At 42.6% G+C, this 21,949-nt stretch overlaps 1 protein-coding gene across 2 annotated transcripts in view; it reads left to right on the top strand.

Annotated features, from left to right (window-relative positions):
* The first annotated feature begins 14,257 nt into the window (after positions 1 to 14,257).
* WWC3 (WWC family member 3) overlaps positions 14,258 to 21,949 on the top strand; it is a 97,515-nt gene continuing 89,823 nt past the window's right edge. For both annotated transcript variants that reach the window (XM_032191745.1, XM_032191737.1), the window contains exon 1: positions 14,258 to 14,368. The gene's annotated coding sequence lies outside the window, so the exon portion shown is untranslated. The remainder of the gene's footprint in view (positions 14,369 to 21,949) is intronic.

The raw sequence follows: 21,949 nt of genomic DNA, 5'->3' as shown, positions 1-21,949 counted from the left end.
GGTTGTTAGGCATTGGAATGGGCTGCCCAGGGAAGTGGTGGAGTCACCATCCCTGGGGGTCTTTAAAAGATGTTTAGATGTAGAGCTTAGGGATATGGTTTAGTGGAGGACTTGTTAGCGTTAAATCAGAGGTTGGACTAGGTGATCTTGGAGGTCTCTTCCAACCTAGATGATTCTGTGATTGTGTGATTCTGTCTATTATAGGACCATCACTGTCCCATATATCTTAGACCTTTATTCTGTTTTCATTCTCCCAGAAACTGCAGATGAGTATGGCACCAAGATAGACCACTGTCTACTGCAGCCTGGGCTGAGATAGTCACTCTCATGATAAATGTAATTACAAATGGTATGTTTACTCCACATCATTTCTTTTTTATGTCTAAATTATACTATTGTGACATAAATAAATAAATAAATAAATAAATAAATAAAGTGGGAAAAAAAAGAGTTATTGAAAGCTTTTTGCTTTGTCAGTTTTTAAGCCAGAAAGACAATCTTTGTCTTCTGAAGACCTCAGCTTCCTTCTGTTAGTGAAGTTTTTCTCCTTTCTCCCTTTGATTTTTCTTGTGCTTAACATTGTTTGGTAATCCCCACTCCACAGTTTTGCCTTGTCTCTGACAGTTTAGGAAAGCAGATAACATAAAATTGTGTACTGAGAAACTTGCTTTACGTATCACATGCAAAACTCTCATGAACATTTCAGGGTGTTCACATTTTCATCTGGTCAATAACACCAAACTGGAGCAGGGCCTGGATGGGCAGTGATGAGATGCTTGGGTTCTGTTTCAAGGCAAAACATTAATTGAATTTTCTTATGCCAGTAACAGGAAACCAAACAGTGGAGTCTTCTGGCAAAGACTTCATTCCTTTGGACATTTTTTTTTTTTTGGTGGGAGGGGAGGGGGGTTATTTAAAAATAACTTTTGTTTCTCTCACAGATGCAGCTAGAAAGAGCCTTGACAAGGTAGGAAACACCTGATTTTTTATGTTCTCTCTTCTTTTATATCTACCATTAAGGTATGTAGGTAGAAGAGTCAGATATGACATCCACTTAAAACTGTGCTCTAAACATTCAGAAGGACTCAGACACTTAGATATTGAAGAACAAAGATAACACAACAAGGCAGAAATCTTAGCACAATCAAAGGCATAGGTTGCCCCTTGCTCTACCATTTAACTACATGGCACTTGAGTTGATGTCATTTCATGTCGATTTAAGCAAGCTGGGCAGGGGGCCTAACTACACAGTACACTCTGCTTGTATACTGCTTGGGCTGGGATTTTTCAAAAGCTTTAAGGCTGATTGGTGCTCAGCTGCTTTTGACCAGAAGCTTGTAGTTTTGTTTGACTAGATGTTGGTATTGGACAACTACATCTCTATGTTCCCTAATGTTCCATCTCCCAGGATTGTATCCAAATGAAAAACAGAAGATTCGACTGAGATGGAGGGGAAAACTCCTGAGCAGGTAACGCTGATAGAGTAATACAAGACAGAAGACAGAGGGGAAAAACTAGCTATGCAAGACTAGTGCTGCTGAAAAAAATGAATGGGGCTACACCTGATTTGTCTTAGATGCTCTCATGACAGCTCTCATTTGGATAAGCATTACCCATAAATCTTGTTTCTAATAAAGACCTACAGAACTAGAAACAAATTGCAATACTGTGCTGCAAGAGGGAGCATTTGTGTGTACGTAGGTATGTGTTGTGCCTTGCCTACGGGCATAAACATTTTTCCTGGCTGAAAGTTTTCAGTCTAGGCCTGCATTCCAAAATAGATTGAGATGGAAAGAAGGAACTTTAAGGAATATTAATCTGGGGAAAAGATTTTAGTCTTATAAATAGACAGCTCTCAGTAAACACAAATAAATGAAAGATGACTAAATATGTAAAACGAAATACTGAATCCGGTCAACAGACAGAACAAAGAAATAGGTAAAAGTTGTGTTCATTGTTCATAAATTTCAAATAAGTGTTGGTCAGCAAAATGTGTATGCTATGTGAGTGAGCAGCTTCACAGATATGAAAGAGTAAAGTTCTTGTTAAAGAATTTGTAGGACTGTGGCCAATATAGTAAACACATTCAGAAGATTTTTTTTTCTTACAGGCAGGAAATAAAAACCCACAATCCATATTAGTAATTAAATCGGTTTGCTTTTAATCAGCACATATATAATGACAATTATTAATGCATTGGTTTTCACTTCAGTGCTGCCATAATAAACTGTTGGGCTATTTGGCTTTTTTAAAGACTCCTGAAGATTGCAATTCAATGTTTCCTTGTAATACAAGGGATTTCCTTCAGTTAGCTGGTTTTTCTCTGTTGGTTTTCTGTGTTGGCTTTTAACCTGCAGCACCATGAGCAGGCAAACTGGAGGCTGTGGTTTGTGACTCATGCCACTAGCTTTGCCCCTGGCATCACTTAGGTAGGATTATGGAAAATCTGTTTCCCTCTAAACTAAAGGCGTCTTGACGGTGTTAAGTGTGCTGTCCTGATTTTCATTTCAGTGGAAAATTCTTCCCTATAGAAATACTTGTTCAGATTCTCATGTTCCATGCACATTTCTTGGGAAGATTAGGAATACTTTTCACCTTCTCCTCATGGAACGTATTTATGGAAACACTTCTCAAAGATCAATTTGACATGGACTCCTGAGGCAGGAGGAATTTCATTATGTCTTGTCAGGCCTCTGTGTCTTGGTATGTGCAAGCTGGAATTTCTCTTCTGCTGTAAACAGTGGAAGTATCTCCTTTCCTCCTTCTTTCCGCCTGCCCTCCATCCCAGTGAGGCAGGGAATTGGCTTTGCTCCTCCTCTAGGGATCTCACATGGCTACCCATCACTTACATACAGGATCTTTCTCCTCTTTCTCTGATAAACTATGGAGAAGTCTTCTGTGATGACAATCGAGATAAATCTGACGATAACTCCACCTTAGCTATCAGTCTATAGGGCACACTCTGTTCTGGGAAGTGGCTACAGAATGCTTTTTGGACTGTAATCCTATACTTATATGTAACAGCACATAATATTTGAGTTAGCTGCAAGCAAATGAAGCTGAAGGTTGGAATTCACGAAAAGAAAAGTGTTGTTTTTGCTAATTGGCTAACATTTGGGAGGGTTCGGCAATGTGATTACCAGCTGCTACAGTCTGCAATTGATGTCACCTTCTCTTTGTATATAAACATTAGTCATTTACTAAAGAATGTGAAAAACAGGTGTTCAGTGTTCACTGGAAATCTGTTCTTTTAATGGGATACTGTAAGATAGCACCTGACATAGAACAATCCCTTCTATGTTTGTTGTTATTAACATAAACACACTTGAACAGTTCCTTATGCAGTGCCATTGGTATGCATAGTACAGAAAAGATAAACAAAATGACAGATGAAATTACAATTAACCTAATGACAGACAAAAATAAAGGAAGTGTGGCAGGAAAATGTGAAAGAACATAAAAATCACTGCAAGCTGCACTCACTAACTTTTTTTTTGTTTGTTTTTAAAGAGGCAGTTCTACATTTTGTGACTAACATGGGAAGTGAAGGTCGAAGCTGTAACCAAGCAGGGGGAAAAGTTGCTTCCAGACATGACTCTTTTAAAAGATTTTGAAATTCAGAGATGCTTTGCATATAGGATGAGAGAAGATATTGAAGACCAAGAAGTTTGCATGGAAAAAAAACAACAACGGTGTTTAGTGGTAAAAGGGAATTAAGCCATGTCCGTAAGGTGTGCCCTCCTCGGAGCTCAACCTTCATATCAGCTGTACACTGCAGCAGGAAGACTGATACTGTAGCCCTGTCTGGACTCAAACTAGCATGTTTTGATTGAACTGCTACAAACAGATTTCATTAGAGCATTTTAAATTTATGTGTAGAAAAGCCCAAAATTAAATTCAAAAGGCATTAAATAAAATACACCTAAGTGAGAACGTACCAATAAAAGGTACCCATTTGTCTTCAGCAGGCTTTAAACTTCTCTGAGTGCGGTGCACGAGGATGTTTACATCAAGCTCCTTTGGCAGAGCAAAGGTGCACTAAGTCAGGGCCAGGCTCCTGCGATTCCAGCATGGAGACCCACTGAGTACCAACTCGATGTGCTAGCAGCTCACCTCCTGCTCTCATATCCCCTGTGGGGGCACAAGGCAAGGAGGGTGCTAAAAAGGAGCATGAAGAAACCCCTGTTGCTAATTTATACTAATTATAGGCTGGTGCTTAGGGATGCTGTTGAGCTGAAGGAGGAGTGTGAAGAGGCAAGCCAGGAAGCAGTGTGGCTAGGGACAGGGGAGCATAAGGAAGGTGTGATAGAGTAGTAGTCAGCGTGATATGCAGTCATAGCACACTATCTACAATCTACCCACAGTCAGACTTTGTGCGGATATCATGAAACCATGTTTTGAGGATCACTGGGGTAACTTTGAAAACATTACTGAAGTGCCCCTTCACATCGAGTTACAAGGAGATGATGCATGTTCAAAAAACAATGTTCCAAAGAAAAAGCAAGCTCAATTTTTGATCTCAGATAGCACTCACAACTATGTTTGTAATGCAGGAGATAGACAATTACCTAAAAGCAGTAAACTGTTAAAAAGGTAAGTAATTCCAAAAAAAGTTTAGAACTCTCACCTGGGGGTAAGCAATCAAGCAGCACCCCGGTAGAGCTAAAATATTTTTCTGCGTTTGTGACAGTATAATTTTATTTTATTTTTTTTAATGTGTGTGTGTCACACATTGTCGTAGTCTCCCAGCCAAAATTGCTGGAATTTTTTCCATTGTGCATGAAGCATTTTTACACAATTATTCATCTATTCTTAGTAAGATGTTATTTGGTGCGAATTCTATCTATTGTTAGAAAGTGTTTTTGAGAAAATATGATTCTAATCTTGTGGCTTTTTGCCTTGATATCAAGAGAGTTACTACCAAATATGCAGTCGTATCTTTTGTTAATAAAACCAAGTTAGGAGATCTATTCATAGAGTGGTAATAAATAATGGTGGTAGCGGGGGGGAGGATTATATGTCATTTTACTTGTAGTAAAATGATACTCCCAAAGGATAATGATATCAGGAAAATTAGCTGCTATTAACCTAGTTCATATACAGTCTGTCTTGTAGAAAAAATAAAAATAAAAAATGGAATAACCTCCGTGGAAAGAAAAATGTCATTTATAATTTTTCCAGCCACGAGCAAAAATCTTCTATTTCAGCCCCAAAGCATACCACTGACATTTGTGTCAAGGGGCATATTTAGTACAGTACAGCCCTAAAACTTTATCAAAACATTGAAACTGTAGCAAACAAAGAAACCAAAGTCAGGAGTCTCACAACAGAAAAGAGAATGCTGCCTGAAATGGTTGTTGCTCATTTTCTAGACTCTCTTTTATTCTCACGGCAGAGTATTGGCCATCCTAAATGTGCTGACCAAACCTGCAGAGGAGCTAGTGGTTATGGAAAAATGTGTGCTAATAATGTATGCCAATGGGAAGGCAACAGGAAGACCCAAGGGGCTGCCATAACTTTCACATACACAACTATCACATTCTGAATAACATTGTAAATTAACATTTTGCTGTTTTTTTTTTTTCTTTTTGTTTGTTTGTTTGTTTTCCTCTGTGTGACTTCCATATTGTTCTATCAGATCTGATAATGAAGTTAAATTGGTCTAACCCCTGATATCCAATTCAGGCATAGGTTAAAATTATGTCTCACCACACTTCATACACACCACGCATGCTGGTTCATTTATTTATTTATTTATTTTATTTATTTATTTCGTACTGATTCAGTTTCATGAAACACATAATGGCCTACCGATTTGTTTCCTCAGTCATGCCAGTGGTTGGCAACAGTAGTGTCCAAGACCTGCAAACCAAGGAAAAATTTTGTGTGCAACCCACCTTTTAAGGTAGCCAGACCTGGAAATTGTGCATGGCAGCTCTCTTTCCATCTTTTGACAGGATGATTGCAGGACACTGTCTTTTGCAAAAAGGAAAAGGCTGCAGTCCCTCAGCTTTCCCCATGGAAAGCTTCCCCTGGCAATCCTGGTGTCAGAGATTGTGAGGGAAGCACACGGCCCTTGGACCACTTGGAGTCTAACATCAGCAGCACTGGTTGGTGCCATGCTGGTCATCTAGAAAAGTCTCCTATGCTGCATGGTCGCTGTCATTTGAACCTTTTCAGCTTTAGTTTTGATTGAACTTTGCCTTTTTCACTTTCGCATTCCAAAAGCTGGAAGTGTTTAGCAAATGAAACAAGAAACTGCACCAAGAGAAAGTCCAGTGATTAAACCAGCTGCATCCTGCCCTAGAGAACGGGGCTACAGCCCTGCCCTTGCCACAGGATTTTCATTCTTTATGATGGTGGGCAGCTGTTTACAGCAGATATTACTAAAGCATAGCATTTGCATCACTGGCTTCAGGCAACTCAAAGCACATGACAGACATAAAAATCCAGGGCTTCCAAATCTAGATGCCCACAATGCTCATAGAGTCCACGGAGAGGATGCTTCTAGACAGGCACTGAAGAGAAGCTCTCTCTGCTTGAAACTGGACAAAATCTTGAACTTTACTTTGCCATGAAACAAGGAGTAATGCAGCGCTAGTCTTCCCAACATCACACAGCTCTGAAGGTACTGACTTTGACTTAGGGATTTTTCTGTGCAGATGAGGTTTTGGGCCAAGTAATGATTTATTTATTTATTTATTTATTTTTAACTTTGTACCAGATTGCTCTGTTTAGTGACAGAAGCATGTTGCTTATTTCAATACAGTGAGCTCAGCAGATGCTTTTCCTTTGTCTGTATTATTGCTATACTAAGTATCTTCATGGTTTTTACAATACCAGCCACTACAGAAACTAGCAGATTTTCCTACAGTAAGGATAAAATAAAGCAATATAACCTTGATTTTACAAGTTTGATTTTAAAGGACTGAGAGATCTTAGAGTTAAATTTTAAAAGCCAATTACAGATTTTTAAACACTGGAAAAATTCTAAGCAATTAAAAACATATTTTAAACTTTCCTTAAAATTACATATGATCCACTGAGAATACTAATCCAGCTGTATTTGAAAAATATCATTTGGAGGTCAGTTCAAAAATAAATGTTAATGTGAACTTTACAAGAACTTGAGAGTATCTGAACTAGGAAAGCTCTCAGAGAATAAAAAAGTCTTTTGTCTAGGTAATTGTCTAGGTAGTTTTGGTGAGATGGTATTTACTAAGGAATGATGGAGGGTAAAAAACAACCCTCATGTCATGTCATGGTTGATAAAACAATTGAATGAATACAATAAAGAAAATCCCAAGGGAGCTGTTAAATAGGATATCAGCTCAGAGTAATATCAGGTCAGAGCATCCTGAGCTGAAATTCACCAGAGATTGGGGTGGGATAAGGATATTGAAAAACGTTACTGCATTTTTTATTTGTTCTTCTCCTCTGGACAGCTGGTAGTGGCCATGGTTAGAAACATGGTATTTGGCTGGATAGATTTTGGTTTGACTTGATACAGTCAGTCTCACGTTACAGAGGTTTTATAGTTTGTCTCCAGTACCAGAGTCACAATGCACACTGTGGGTGTTATTCTTGTATTACTGAACTGGAATGTATATTTACTGGAATGCATGTGAACAGGAGTGCTTCTTTAGAAGGAGAAGAAAAGGAGATTGCAGGAGGTGGTTTTGTGTTGTTTCTTTCCCTAAGAGTATGCAATACCACGGACAATACATCTTTGGATGGAAATGAAAAATGAGCTGTAATAATGTGCTTTTGTAAAACAAAATTGGGCATATTCTACACAGCAAACATCTTGTGCTGGAATAAATATCTCTCCGGTGATGTCAATGTGAGAACAAGCACTACAGTGTTAGTGAAGTAATTGGGAGTCACTAAGCAAATGTGCCGGGGAATCCTGCAGAAAGCCTATATATGGTAATTTATCTAGAAAGTTCTCTATTTCTGCTTTTACAAAGCTTTATGCAGGGGAATGAATACGCTTACCACCTTTTGAAGTGACACAAGACACGCTCCATCCTTCAGGCCCCAAGAAGCCTTCCACCAAGCACCCAAACAGCAAGGAGGAGACCTCAGCACCAAGGGGTGGCACAGCACGCCTGCTGACTCTAAGGCCAGGAGGCAAAAACCGTGTCCTGTTGGTGCTGAGGTGTGTAGGCTGTGGTCACCATATGTAGTAAAGCTTGCTGTTATGAGATTTCAATGCTCTTTTTTTTTTTTTTTTTTTTTTTTTTTTTTTTTTTTTTTTTTTTGTGAAGAAACCATTTCTTTTCTTATGGCAACTTGTTACAAAGACAGAAGTAGCACAAAATACCCATTGCAATCCCTGAAGCTAGGATGATATAGAGTAAATATAGTACACTAAGCTTTAAATTATAATTTCATGCAGTTGCAATTTATTTTGTACACTTGAGTTTACAATTTTCTCTGCTCACACCTCTGCAGGATCTCCCTAGCACTCAACATCTTGTCCTCCCACCTGAGGGTCCTCTAGGCCTTTTCCACTGTCCCATTTTATTTTGGGCATATGACAAGACTGAGCTCAGACTGAGTCTGTTTCTCAACATTTTTTTTTTAATAAAAATTAATAGCAGCATGAATAATGAGGCAGAAGGAATAACGTGCCAGTATACAATCATGCAGCAAATGGTTTGAACCATTAAACTGTTCCAGGTTCTCTGTGGCCAATTGCTAGGACCTGGATGAAGGAGGAAAAAACAATCGCATTCTGCCAGGAGAAGTTGTTAAATTCCTGCGAGTGAATGTGGTCCTGACTTAATTACCACTTCCAAGAGCCTATTTATAGTTGTCTGGGAAAGCACTTAAGTGAAATAGCCTTAAGTTTGCAAATAGAATAAGTGGGTGAGTATTCACAGCAAAGACAGAGACAAGAGAGGCAACTACCCCCTGCCCTTCCAGCCCCTGCAGTGGGATGTCACAGCAAGATTGTTATATTGATGGAACTAGCTCAATGACTCATCAGATTCCTACATTGAATTTTAGAAATCTAAAATTGTAAATGTTGTGCAACTTACACACAGATTTAATGATGAGCTTTGAACTTGGAAGTTGCCTGGAACAGAACATCCCACAGGAAGGCAAGTGAAAAATTCCTTGTCCCTCCAAAATAAACAAACAAATAAATAAATAAAAACTCTTCATAATTATAAACATCCTAAATGTTTGGATAGATAAAATGCTATATCTGGATGTTTAAATGGTTGACAAGCTGGGCTGTAGGATGAAGAATTGAATTTGTCCAGGGAAACGTGGTCAGTGGGATTTCCTGAGTATGAGCACTTACACTGTTCTAAGCAAACACTACTGACAGCTGATAAATAAGTAGAGCGAAGAGGGTATATTAGGAATGAGAAAGAGAAATTCCCATCGCCTCTATCCCAGGCCTTTTAGAGACAAACAAGTAGGTGCCATGAAATGGAGAATTAGAACAGGGTATGCAACCTGGGTGTAAGCAGGACTGCACACTCAGAGGAATTGATCTATATTTAAATCTATTCCTACAGTTATTTAATATCTAGCTCCTGTATATTTCACAACTTTTCTATTTGCAGCCAAGGTAGTCTTATATAATCTGTGATGCCTGGAGGAGTATCATACATGTATCTTATTGTTTCTACAAAATTCGGTATCTTTAAAAGTTTCTGTTCAATAATTTCATCTATGTATTTTTTATTAAATCAAAGCCATAAATGAAGAATCTTGGTATGCCATCAAATTTCAAATGTACATTACAAAAACACATTATTTACATATTATTATGTTTTATGGGCATAACTATTTGAGAACAAATAGCTATGTATACAATTTATTGTACCAAGTATCTAAGCACTTGATTTGCATTCAAGCAAAGGTTAACCACAGCCTCAAGATTTGAACTAAAAATCATGTAAGAGACTATTCTCTTCATGTGCCTAGAGGTACCATCAGCTTTGTTATCTACCTCACCCACCACCTATGTATACTCTGTGCTATGGCAGTGCAACTCTTGGGCCTTTTTATGCTATTTCCATACCAGGAAGTGAAGCATCAAACAATAGCTTGTTATTATTTCCTTGGCTGCATGTGGACTACTGACCCAGAAGGCTGTAACTATAGATATTCCATGTTCTGTTTAATTGGAATTACCATGAAGAAAAGAATCAGGGGAAAAAATATCAGTGACTACAAAAACTAGTAGAACTACTTCTTTTCTCAGATGATCTTGTTGCTACAGAATGAACAAACCTTCCCCTATACGAATGCCTCCTGATAAAATATTCTTGTTTGTGAAAACTTTCAATAAGTCTTCATGTTAGATTCAGACTTACCCTTTGCTTTTCCCACTGATTTGGGATTTTCAGTCTCTTTGCTGTGTAGGAATACCCTGTCTCAAGGAGAACTCCTTATCAGACCTGTTCAGTGTGCAGAAAGGCATGCTTCCTTCTCATGAACGTGGACACATCTCCCTCCTCTGTTTCACACCCTGAAAGCCCTCAGTGATTATACATTTCTGTTTTGTTTCTCAGTGCCCTTTGTGCCTGTACTTGGGCTAGAGGACAACCACTGACAGGCCCTCTACTCCCGCAGCCAATGAGGGTTGAGGGTTTGCTGCTCTTTGGTTCCTCTGTAGTGGGTTACTGTTGATCATGCTTCCTATTATATACAACTCTCCATGTTGCCTGTTGTGCCATCTAGAACTCCTGTGTAACCCATGGTGATTTGTGTTCATCCAGTTTGCCTTCCATGCCATCCCAATTGCTAACCCTACAGAAGGGCCAACGTTGCATCTTGTTTCACATATTTAAACCCACGTGTCAGACCTCTCCTTTGCCCAGCAACTGTCTGAAAGAGCTTCAGACATCATACCAGCCTGCAGCTGCAAAAGCTGGGCAGCCAGCCTGGTTTCCACCATCCTGGAGGATGAATCTCTGTACTGCATCCCCAGGAGAACTTTCCCCTGAGACAGATTTCTCAGCAGTAAAGCAATTCAACCGATTAAAGGGCTGCCACATGCAGCTTTATTTGGTTTGGAGAGGGGAATCCCCCAGCAGTCTCCCCCAATTTGCAGGATGAGTGTGATAGCTGGCCTTCAGAAGGGCAATGATGATGAAGGAGCCTCCACTCTGCCATTCCAGAAGACATCTATGACCACACATGGAAAATGAGAAACAAATTACAAGTAAGCTCTACAGTTAGAAGATGAGGCGTGGAGTTGTTATTATATGCACAGAGGTCACAGTTCTGCCCAGCTGCCATTTCCCGGCAATTGCAAGAAAGAAGTGGAGTACCAAAGGAGATTGGGATTTTCACGCAGAATGAAGGGGTTTTCCCTTTTCCACAGTGGGACAGCTGGAACTTGTTATGTACAACCTACAGCTGGAAAAGTCATCTATGTGTTCGATGGAAAATGTTTTGATATCCATTATGGTCTTGGTTATAAGAGCACGTAGAGTGGAGAAGACGTGTACATAGAATCCGTGATGGTAAAAAACTGACTATGGCAAGGGAGGGTACATGTAGAAAGGCTACATGTGTAATTTTGAGCTAATGGGAACAGGTGTGCCTGAGGAATGAGTGAGTATGTGAACAATGTTTGCAGGTGGAAAAAAATGTGATTAAAGAAAAATAGGCATGGAATGAAGGTGTGTGAAATCATGAGAATCAAGATGCATATTCTGAATATATGGAGACCAGTGAGACAGGGGACTTATGTGAGTTTATATAAACAGATACATCTTTATATGAAATACGACATACTGGCACGTGTGAAAGCATTTCATCTACTGTGGCAGACTTCTATCTCTTCTAAGCCTTCTGTGGTGTACTTGCATGTTGCTTATTATGTAGGTCACCTTTATTTGGCAGAGGGGTTTGTTTCTGCAACCCAAAATGGAGAGATGCTATGCTACATCACTTTGTCCATTCTTCTCTTTCTCTTTTTCCTGATGAGGTATGACAGACATTTAAGAGGAAGGAAAAGGATACGGAGGGAGCAGTGATGCAGGTTCAGTAGGTTTTCATTGCAGGTGAGGATGGCAGAGAATGCACTGCAAATTAGTGCTCTGGCTTTAAAACTGTGGCAACTTTTTCAGGTTCTTCTCTTCATATTGCTCAAAAATAACCATTGGCTCCTGAATGCTTTGTTCATTTCCTCCCGGGGAACAGGCAAAAGGATGAGGTAACATCCGATGAAGGGCACCAATCTGGCCTTAAAAATAATTGAGAGAGTTCCTGCCTGGCATCTTGGCACAAGCGTGCTGCAGACAGAGGGAGTTTCTATTCTTGTGTGGCAACCGCTAGCCCTATCATTTCCTACTGACTGCCATAACCAGCTCTGGATGCAGCTGGCTGGATTCTTGGAATCACATTTTTCAGCACCTTTATTCAGAAGCTTCCATTCCTAAACTAAGCTAGAGGTTTTTTTCTAAATATGGAGAGCCTAGAAATTAAAACTGAAGGCTGGGACAATTTTAAATCGGAGTTTTTCAGGACAAGTTCTCTTGTTTAGCCTGAAAATCTTTTCCAGGCATCATGTACAGACATATATATTTTTTCCACATTTGTTGAAGATTTTGGGAGATATAAGCTACCAGTTGGAGAAGCAGCTACTGTGCACCTGAAAGTCTTGGCCCTGTCCTTCACACAGCAGCAGATGCATCCTCAACGGCAATTATAATGCATCCACGAGATCCAAGCCATACTGGACATCCAGCTCATGCTTTACACGGAACATGTGTGTCATAATTCTGCCGAGAAACCACAACCCAGCCAAGTCCTGTTCTGGCTCTAGCCTGAAGCACTTTGCCAAAGTTAAGACGAGAATTTAGTCAAAGGGCTATGAGCTGAATGAAATGTTCCACATTAGGTCCCGTCACTTCCCCTCTGCCCACCACCGTGTTGAGCTCCTTGTCCCCAAAATACTGACACTCCATGGTCAGTCAGTCCTGTACTGTTTCTGCAGCCTCAGTCCATAGGTTCCTCGCTGAAGCTGGACCTTATCTTGGGACTGCGGGGAGTGATGAGGAAGAGGAAGCTACGCTGCACATATCCTCAGCAGGGCTAATTAGTCTTGGTGGATTACTATAACGACCTGGCTCTGCTGCTTCCAGGTACTATGAACTGGTGCAGCGTCTTGGCACGGTGCTGTTGTGCAGACATTGTGCTAAGGTAATCGCTGCAAGGCCGTTAAAGGCAATGAAGGGAGAGCTGAGCTGTGGTGCAGAGGGCTTTTTTTTTTTTTTTTTTTTTTTTTTTTTTTTTTTTTATTCTTTGAACAAGAAAATCCAGTGTCCCAAGGCATTGCTAATACAGACCTGTGCCATTTGAGAACGCCTACCTCAGCTAAATAAAGGCTCGGAAAGCCTGGGAGACATAATTAAAATCCTAGAAACTGTAACCCCTGACTTAATACTTTGTGCCATGGCTTAGCTTTGACCCACGCCTCACAAACACTTGGCTCCCGGGGATGCCGCCCGCCGACCACCCTCGCCCCTCGCCCCCGGGGAGCAGCGGCCGGGCCGGGCTGGGGCCCGGCTTCCGCGGCGCCTCCCCCGCGGGCGGCGGAGGAAGGGGCGGCCGGGCCGGGCCGGGACGAGCCGAGCCGAGCCGGGGGCCGGGGCAGGAGGGAGGCCGGGGGGGAAGCGCCGCTCCCCGCGGGGCCCGGCCCGGCCCTCGGCGGCGTGGGAACGGGCGGGCGGGGTGGAGGCGGCGGCGGGGGCCGGGCCCTGGCGAGGGGGGGCGGGCGGGAAGATGGCCGGGGCCGGGGCCGGGGCCGGGGCCGGGGCTGGGGCCGGGGCAGGGCCCGGGCGGGGTTTGTAGCGGCGGCGGGGCTGGTCCCGGCGCCGAGCGGGGCTGTCGCGGGGGAGGATGAGCCCGGCGCGGCGCAGCCGGAGCCGCCCGAGTCCCGCTGCCCGCGGGGCCGCCTGCTAGTGCTGGAGGAGGAGGAGGAGGAGGAGGAGGAGGAGGAAGAGGAGGGGGGGGAGGAAGCGGCGGGCGGCCGCGGGACGGGAGCTGCCCCGGCGGCGGCGGCGGCGGGCGGGGAGCGGGTTGGTGCCGGAGCTGGGCGGCGGCGGCCCGGCGCTGGGGCGGCCATGCCGTGGCTGAGCGGCGGCCGGCGGCGGCGGCAGCAGCAAGGGGCGGCGGGGCAGGGCGGCGGCGGCGGCCCCGGCTCCGGCCCCGGCCCCGGCCCCGGCCCCGGCTCGGCGGCGGCGGCGGCGGCTGCGGGCGGGCAGCGGGGCCGGGAGAGCTCGGAGCTGCCGCTGCCCGCCGGCTGGGAGGAGGCGCGGGACTTCGACGGGCGCGTCTTCTACATCGACCACAACACCCGGCAGACCTCGTGGATCGACCCCCGCGACAGGTACGGGGCAGGAGCGGGCGGGGAGCCCCCGGCTGGGCTGGGCTGGGCTGGGCTCGTCCCGTCCCGTCCCGTCCCGTCCCGTCCCGTCCAGCAGGATCCCGGTCCCGCTGCCGGCTCCGTGTGCCCGGCGGCCCGGCGGCGACATTTTCCTGGCCGCGGCCGCGGGCGGGGTGTGGGCGGCGGGGCCGGGCCGGGCCGAGCGGGGCCCCAGCGCCGCGGCTCGGAGCCGGCCCCGGCTCACGGGCACGGTCCCGGTCCCGGGTCTCGGCAGCCTGGGGTGGATCGCAGCTGGTTTTGCACCCTGTGGGGTGTGCGCCCTCTGACAGAGCTGCCCATAAAGGCTTAAAAGTTGTCCGGGCTTTAAAACTTCTGGAAGCAGGGGGATATCTGCGGAGGGTGCCGCCTGCTGCACGCACCCGCGCTTTGAACGCGCTCGCCCAAAAATTTCCACGCGGAGCTGCGGAACACAAGTGTCAGTATTCGGAGGTGTCTGCGAAATAAGAAACATATGTCTCCGTGTGTGCTTTTCTATATTAAACAATGTTTTTATAGTAAGCGAAAGTTGGACAAGGACAGTTTGAACTTCGGCCAGAGCTACCTTGCCAGAGCTATGCCAGGAATGTTAAGCAGGCCACAGAAACATTTAAGCGCAGTCTGGGTTAAAGACTGAAGTAATTTGAGCAATTCCTGCCGTCTTGCACAATGATGCATAGCTGTTTAAATAGCCTAAATATTTACCTACGAGATCAAGATCTTTTGTCTCGTTGTTTAGACATACTTACGCATGCACATATTTTTTGCTGATGTATTAAATGCTTGTTATTATGCTTTAGCGCATTTTTTTCTGCAGCGATCTGTGTGTTTTTTAAAGTTCGCTTACTTGCAGTACTCTGTTTTAAAGGTAACCGGTGACACAATAATGTGTCTGTGGCTTCTCTGCGTGCCGTCCTTTCCATTAAATTTCAGGGGGTGTGCAGTTTCGTCTCCTGGAGTACTTTATGTAGAGACAGCAAAGAAAAAGACTTAGCAATTCCCTGCAGTGTTTAAATTCAGTGGCGATGTAGCGCCGTGCAATTCGAATAGCACTGCTCAAATTAGGACCTCATGTTTTGAAGAAATAATTGAAATGCCACGCGACGTTTGAAAATTTCTTTAAATACTTCACACCAGTGGTTAAACCGAGATGTATTTTTCAGGTGAGGAGATCAGGCTGTTGAGCAGAGATTGAGACAGTTACACTGGGGCAGGTAGAAAAGACACAATGTTTCCATGAGGAAATGTCAACAGTTTCTACAGGATTCAAGCAGCAGAAGCTAGTTTTATGACTGCAGAGTTGATCTCTGGCTGAGAACAGGCTGCTGTTAGTGCAGTGAGATGGCTGTGTTTTGCATAGCGGAAGGTGGCTGGTCTTTTGAGTTTTCATTGCAGCTACTCGGATTCCTGGGGGCAGCAACAAAGTAGGAAGGGGTCAGGTTAGTTGTGTTCTGCCAAAGTTTGGAAAGGAAAGGTCGGAGCACCAGGGAGATGGTACTGAAGGTGTTTTTTCTGCAAAAAGAACTTGAAAAAGTAAGGTAGAATAATGTGTTTGGTATCATATTTGCCTCAACATTGTCAATTTGCCATAGAGTGACAAGTCAGCCCCCTGTTTCCGTTCCTGGTGTGTTGGTTTCATTTCTATCCAGGAGGAGTTGGATGAAATTATGGGACCTCGGGCCATGTTGCACATGACCTGAACTCTGAGAATCAGCACCTCCAAGCTTTCTTACGGGCAGTGATCCTACAAGCATCCCCACAGGCTCCTCTTTCTCTGTAGCTGGGACTTAATAGTTTTTGTTTGTTTGTTTGTTTGTTTTGTTTTTTTCTCAACATTCCCTTTGAGATTTCTCAGCCTTTTGTAGTTAGGTTAGTGAATTTAATATGAAGCGGTTATTTGATATAAGAAAAAAATAATCCTGTTGAAGCCAAGAAGAGAAGGAAATACTATTTTGGGAAGTTAAGGAAGGAGAAATGTGCTGTATGAAGGATTTGGGGGTTTGGGAAGAAGGTGACAGGAGCAAGAGGTAAGTCAAGGTAACAGAGTGAAAGGGATAAAGGACCTAGAAGTGGATGCCATATGATTTTTTTCTTTTTAGGGTAGGAAAAATTGAATAAAGAAAAGGGAGAACAGTAGGAGAGTGATAAAATGAGCAGATACGAGAAGCTGCTTTGGTATCAAATCAGTGGTTAGGTTGATGGAAATTATTGTGTTGATCTGTGTAGATTGCTAGACAGTTGTCTAGTAGACCCTGTAGATCTTGAGGTGGAACCATTCAGTGCACATTTTCTTCTTGCTGTAGTAGTTGTCTTTTATCTTAATAGATTAAGGCAGCAAATGGCCTTTTTATCTTGTGTTTGCACAGTACTTAGTATATGGAGATGCTGGTCAATAACTGGGGATCGTGAATGCTCTTATAAAAGACTGACTGCATTTGTGGTTGATATTGATGATCTTTGTGGCACCAGGTCTTACTACAGTTGCTGTTTGTTACAAGGCTGTGTTTTCAAGTGATTAGAGCTTAGCCAAAACTGTTGGCAAAAGCTTTCCAAGCTGGTGAGTTTTTGTTAGATTTTTTTGCTTGTGGAAACTGCAGCTAAGACACAGTGCTGTTTTTGCAGAACCTCACCAGGGGAGATGATTTGATTTGTTTCCTTCAGCTTCTTAATGTGAGTTGTCATCTTTGTTTGTTTGAAGATTTAAATCATCTTGGTTTGGAATGAGGATTTTAAACTTGCAAGGTGTAGCAGCATTTTTGCATGGAGAAATAATCCATCTGGGCCAGTTTGGGAAGCTTTGAAGAATTCGTATGGGTTGGGTAAGGACTTGTATTTCTAGCAGCTGCGTTTGCAGGAGCTTCCTGCAAGCTGGACTGCTGGTATCTTTATTAAGATCAGGTAGCTCTTCTGTCCTGCGTCCTCAGCAGCATCTTCATTCTTGAAGCTGGTGAACTTGAACCCAGAGAGAAAGAGCCCTGGCCTTGTAGAGGAGGTGGGTTGGAACAAGAGGGATTAGCCTTGGGATTTGACAGGAGGGGGGATGTTTTGGAGAGCTGCGAGGAGCAAAGCAAATCAGGAGCTGGGGGTAGGGAGAAGGCACCTGAAGCCTGGGAAGCAAAAAGTAGGGGAACTGGACTGAAAACCTGTAGGACAGGGAAAAACAGGTGAGAAGAAACCGGTCTGGTGAGGGTTCAGGGTGTGAGGGTGTCAGCTCTCTGCTGGCTGTGCAGGGAACCCCGAGGGAAAAGAAGGAGCACCCGCGTGGGATGGGGAGTCTTCAGAGGCAGAAAACGTGCGTGCTGGGAAGCCTGTGGAGAAGGAGGAGAGACTTGGAAGGTGAAGGACAAGAACGAGGTGTGAAACGTCAGGCTGTGTAAGATATGCTGGAGGAGGAGACTGATGAAAAATCTGAATTATGGAAGGTCGAAATAAGCAGGAAAGGGTAGTGTACTTGAAAGGAGTTGGCTTGAGGAAGTCACTAGGCAGGTACGCGTTATTAGGAATGCATTGCAGAACAGCTCGAGGTAGTGGGTAATGGGCAGAAAAGTCCAGAAGTTTGGGCTGTTTCTCCCAAACTATTTCAGGGTTCCTCCTTGTTCTCATCATTTATTTGGTGTTTAGCAAGTGTACTACCCAGCTCGTCTCTTCTTCCTGTGAAGCAGGACAAAGGCAGTTCCTGCTAGCTGCTCTAACGATGTGGTCTGTTAACCACCGTTCACAGCAAAGCAAAGCATGATGCTGCGTCATGCGATTTCTCTTTCCCCAGTTCAGTTTTTGTAAAGGAATAGGAGATGGCGAATGGGAAACTTACACCATATTCTTGTCAAATATTCAGAGCTAGAAAACTACAGGTTTAAGTTGCTGAGCTATTGCTACTTTTGCTTTGAGAGCATTTTTAGTGACAAACTTTTTGATACCTTGCCTCCCCTGAGACCTGGAGAGGAGCAGCTCTGAGGGCAGGTAAGGGCTGGGAGGTGAAATAGATTTAGATTAGAAGGGCTACTCAAACTTTTGCTGAAACTGGAAGACGTGCCTCTAATGACGCAAAGGATCTTCTGGAGCAACCATGTGTGGTACCCTTGGAAAGGCAGTGGCCTCTTTGTCAAGGCCAGAGAGTATCTGCCAGCATAGTGCATTGTATCTGCCCAGCTGACAGCATTCAGCAGCCCATTGACAATCAGGAGAATCGTTTAAATCACAAATAGCATTTTTCTAGGCTGGGCTTAAACCCCTGCACTGAGAGTTACGGTCAGTGTCATTCAGCATTACAATTCAAATACTTCTCTTGCCAAGCATGGGAAAGATGAAGGCAACAGCACAGTACCACCACGGTTTTTGAAAGTTTGCACTAAGTTTTTGTGTGTTTTCAGACTTTTTTTTGTCTACTTCAATTTTGTTGTATTTTGTCACCTGCGTTAGCTCACATTTTTGTTTTGAACTAATGCTATTTTTGGAATGGGAAGAGAACAAATCAATTGTTGATCGTTGTAATATTCATTCTGAAAACACGATGATGACAGGACAGAGTTAAATCATGTGTTTTATTTGTGCGATGCAGACTGTTAATGTCAAAAAAAAAAAAAATAACCTATAGGGTGCAAAAAAGTATTTTTGGAAGTGATGCTTTGAAAATCATTCAAGGTGAGCAGAAATGCCGAAATACTAATTTGGTTGTGATTTTATAAATAAATTAGCTCCTTAGGCTGTCAGAGCTAAGGTCACAAGAGATGAAGATGGTTATCTTCAAAAAAAAAAAAAAAAAAAAAAAAAAAAAAAAAAAAAAGAGTAAATGAGTATGAATCTGGAAAACATGCTCTCCCAAGAGAGCAAGGGAGCTGAACTTACTCAGTTAAAGAGGTGTTTAAGAAGTGGTTTGAGTGCTGATTGTAAAAAGAGATTATGATATCTGAGACTTCAGATCTCTTTTGTTTAATAGATTTATAATAGTGTCTGATAGTCAGAAGTTGAAACCAGAAATTGGATATATTTTTTTTAATAATAAGAGATATTAAATGCTGGAATAGTTTTTCTACTCCTTTAGCTGTCTAGATGAAATTATCTGATTTTTTTTTTTTTTTTTTTTTTTGCCAAAGTCAGCTATCAGTTGAAGCCCCATTGTCTGTGAGCATCTATTTTTGCTGCCTCCATTGCATGATACATCACTTGACCTATATATAATATATCTAGCTAAATATATCTCATACGGATTGGCAGAGCAGCCATGCTTTCATTAGAAAGTGGAGAGTTTCTCCAGGTTGTTTCTCTGAACACGGCAAGGAAGAAGTCCAGTTTACCACCGCCACTTGAAACATCTGGGTCACTGCAGTTGCATCATGTGGTTACCTCAAGTTAGCAGCGAATACAGTGGACTTGGTAGAATTTGTATGAAAAACAATGCATATAAAGTACTGCTCGAGATCCAGATGTTTTGAATTTTCTGTGCAAATGTCAAGCCTGGATGCAGTCACAGCGTGGATGGGAAAGCCGTGCAGCTGTGCGACTGCTCTCCTGGCATGCGGCTGGGAGTATGGGCTGCAGCACATGCGGGAAGAGAGGGCTGCGGTGCCCTGAGCCCCCGACCCATCAGGACATGCTTGTGCTCTAGTTCTTCAAAATAGTCCAGTAATATTTTTAAAGGTATGCTGTAGCTGACATTTGTTGTGAAAGTGTCACGTTTATATGCCATGACATATTTATTTCTTTGCCATTCAGAAGAGAGATGCATTCTATTTGATTCATGTATCTATTTTTTTTCATTCAGCCTGGTAGGTTTTCAAACAGGCAGATGTTTAACTTTTATATGGCACTTGTATGAAATTGTTTATGATTCAAAATAAGCATAGATATGAGAGTCTCAGAATTAATGTCTGTGCATTTTCAAAGTTTGTTTTCAAACTCAGTCCTTGCTTTCAATTGTTAGATTCTGATAACACGTAAACATTAATGAGCTGGTTCGTGGTAAATTAATTTTAAATTATTGCATTTTTTTCTTGATCTCAGCTCTCTGAATTAGATACCTGGATGAAGTAAGCAATACCTGTATGAAATACGTGTTCACATTTTCTGATAAACTACTCTTGTAATACGACATAGTTAAAAATGAGTGCTTTATCTCCAGTAATTGAGGATAAACATTTTTAAATGTTTTTAGTAATGTTTCAGTGTCTCAGAAAGTAGAGGTGGGAAGCATCCACTCCTTCTTCCTGAAAATGAAAGGTTGTCCTTTTAGTACAATAGTAGTGAATTGTGATTTGTTTGACTGGTTTTACAGGTTAACATATATATACTTTGAAAATCTGGCTTAGATAGCATAAAACTGCAAGACCTAATTCACATGTGGTAAGACATCCAAACAGCTACAGAGCCAAGTTTACCTCATTAACCAAGAGCGTTGTTGCATTGTTAAGCTTCTTAATGCTTCGTTAAAGGTAAAAGTTTTTTTTTTTTTTTTTTTTCCTCCTCTCCTGTGCACGTGTAGTTTTTACTGAATTCTAGATGGAGGTATTTAAGTATTTTCAGCAGTCAGGGAATGCAGACACCTGCCTTGCTGTGTTTGTGTGCTGGCTAGAAAGGACTAAATTAGGGCTTGTGACTGCAGTGAGCTGCAGCAATGCAATGGCACGTGTTACAAGGGCTAATTCTTGGAGGGTTCTGTGCAGAGGTATTGGCTGTCTTGCCTATAAGTTGGATCTGAGAAATCTTGGTCTGTCAGATGTTGCTAGTGCTCAAAACTATCAGAAAAGGTAGTTTACTGTTTTGTCTGTGTGTAGACCAATGCATATGCGAGTCACTGTAGACATAGTGGTTGTATTTATTGTCGCTAGACAGCACCAAGCATTGTTAGAAGAAAATTACGTATTTGAATGAATGTCTTTGAAAAAGTTGGAGGGGAGAGTGTCTGCTTTTCAAGATCTATAAACCGCACATGTGAGAATACAAGATTTGAAATGTCATGAGGCTAGGGTCTGAAGTTCTGTTATCTCAAGAAAAAAATATCCTATTTAGGCTTGGATTTTAGAGATAAGTTTAGTTTGAGAGATAACAACTTCACATTTTCAGCAAATGTAAATATAGTGACAGCAGTATGCAAACATGAGAACAAATGAGTTGTAGGCAATAAAAAAATTAAGAACTTATCTATAGCAGGCAAAGTCCTGTTAACAAGCACCGTAGAGGTGTCTGTTCAATGTAATGTTGGTTTATAATTTCACATTGATTACGGGAAGGTAGAGCTTTGTAAAGTTGCACGTGAGGCCGAACAGAAGTATTCAGCTGGTATTTTGGTGAAACAGTAAAACTAATACTTTTTCTGCCTAGAGTTAAAAATAGAACTTCCTGAATGTCTTATCTGCTACAGATGTGACCGCTCACGTTCACCAGCAAAGCCAGGGAGTATTGCAGCTTTTCTGTGATCTTCAACTTGTTTCTGGCTGCAAGAAGCTAGCCAAAGAGGAGAACAACCTCGAGGGACTTGCCCTACCTCTCCGTGGCAGCCCAGGCTGCACGCTCAGCAAGGTTTCACAATACAGCACCACTGAGCGAGTGGTT

Source organism: Aythya fuligula, chromosome 1 (genome assembly GCF_009819795.1).
Source record: "Aythya fuligula isolate bAytFul2 chromosome 1, bAytFul2.pri, whole genome shotgun sequence".
Classification (NCBI taxonomy): Eukaryota; Metazoa; Chordata; class Aves; order Anseriformes; family Anatidae; genus Aythya; species Aythya fuligula.
This window is presented reverse-complemented; position numbering and strand designations above follow the sequence as displayed.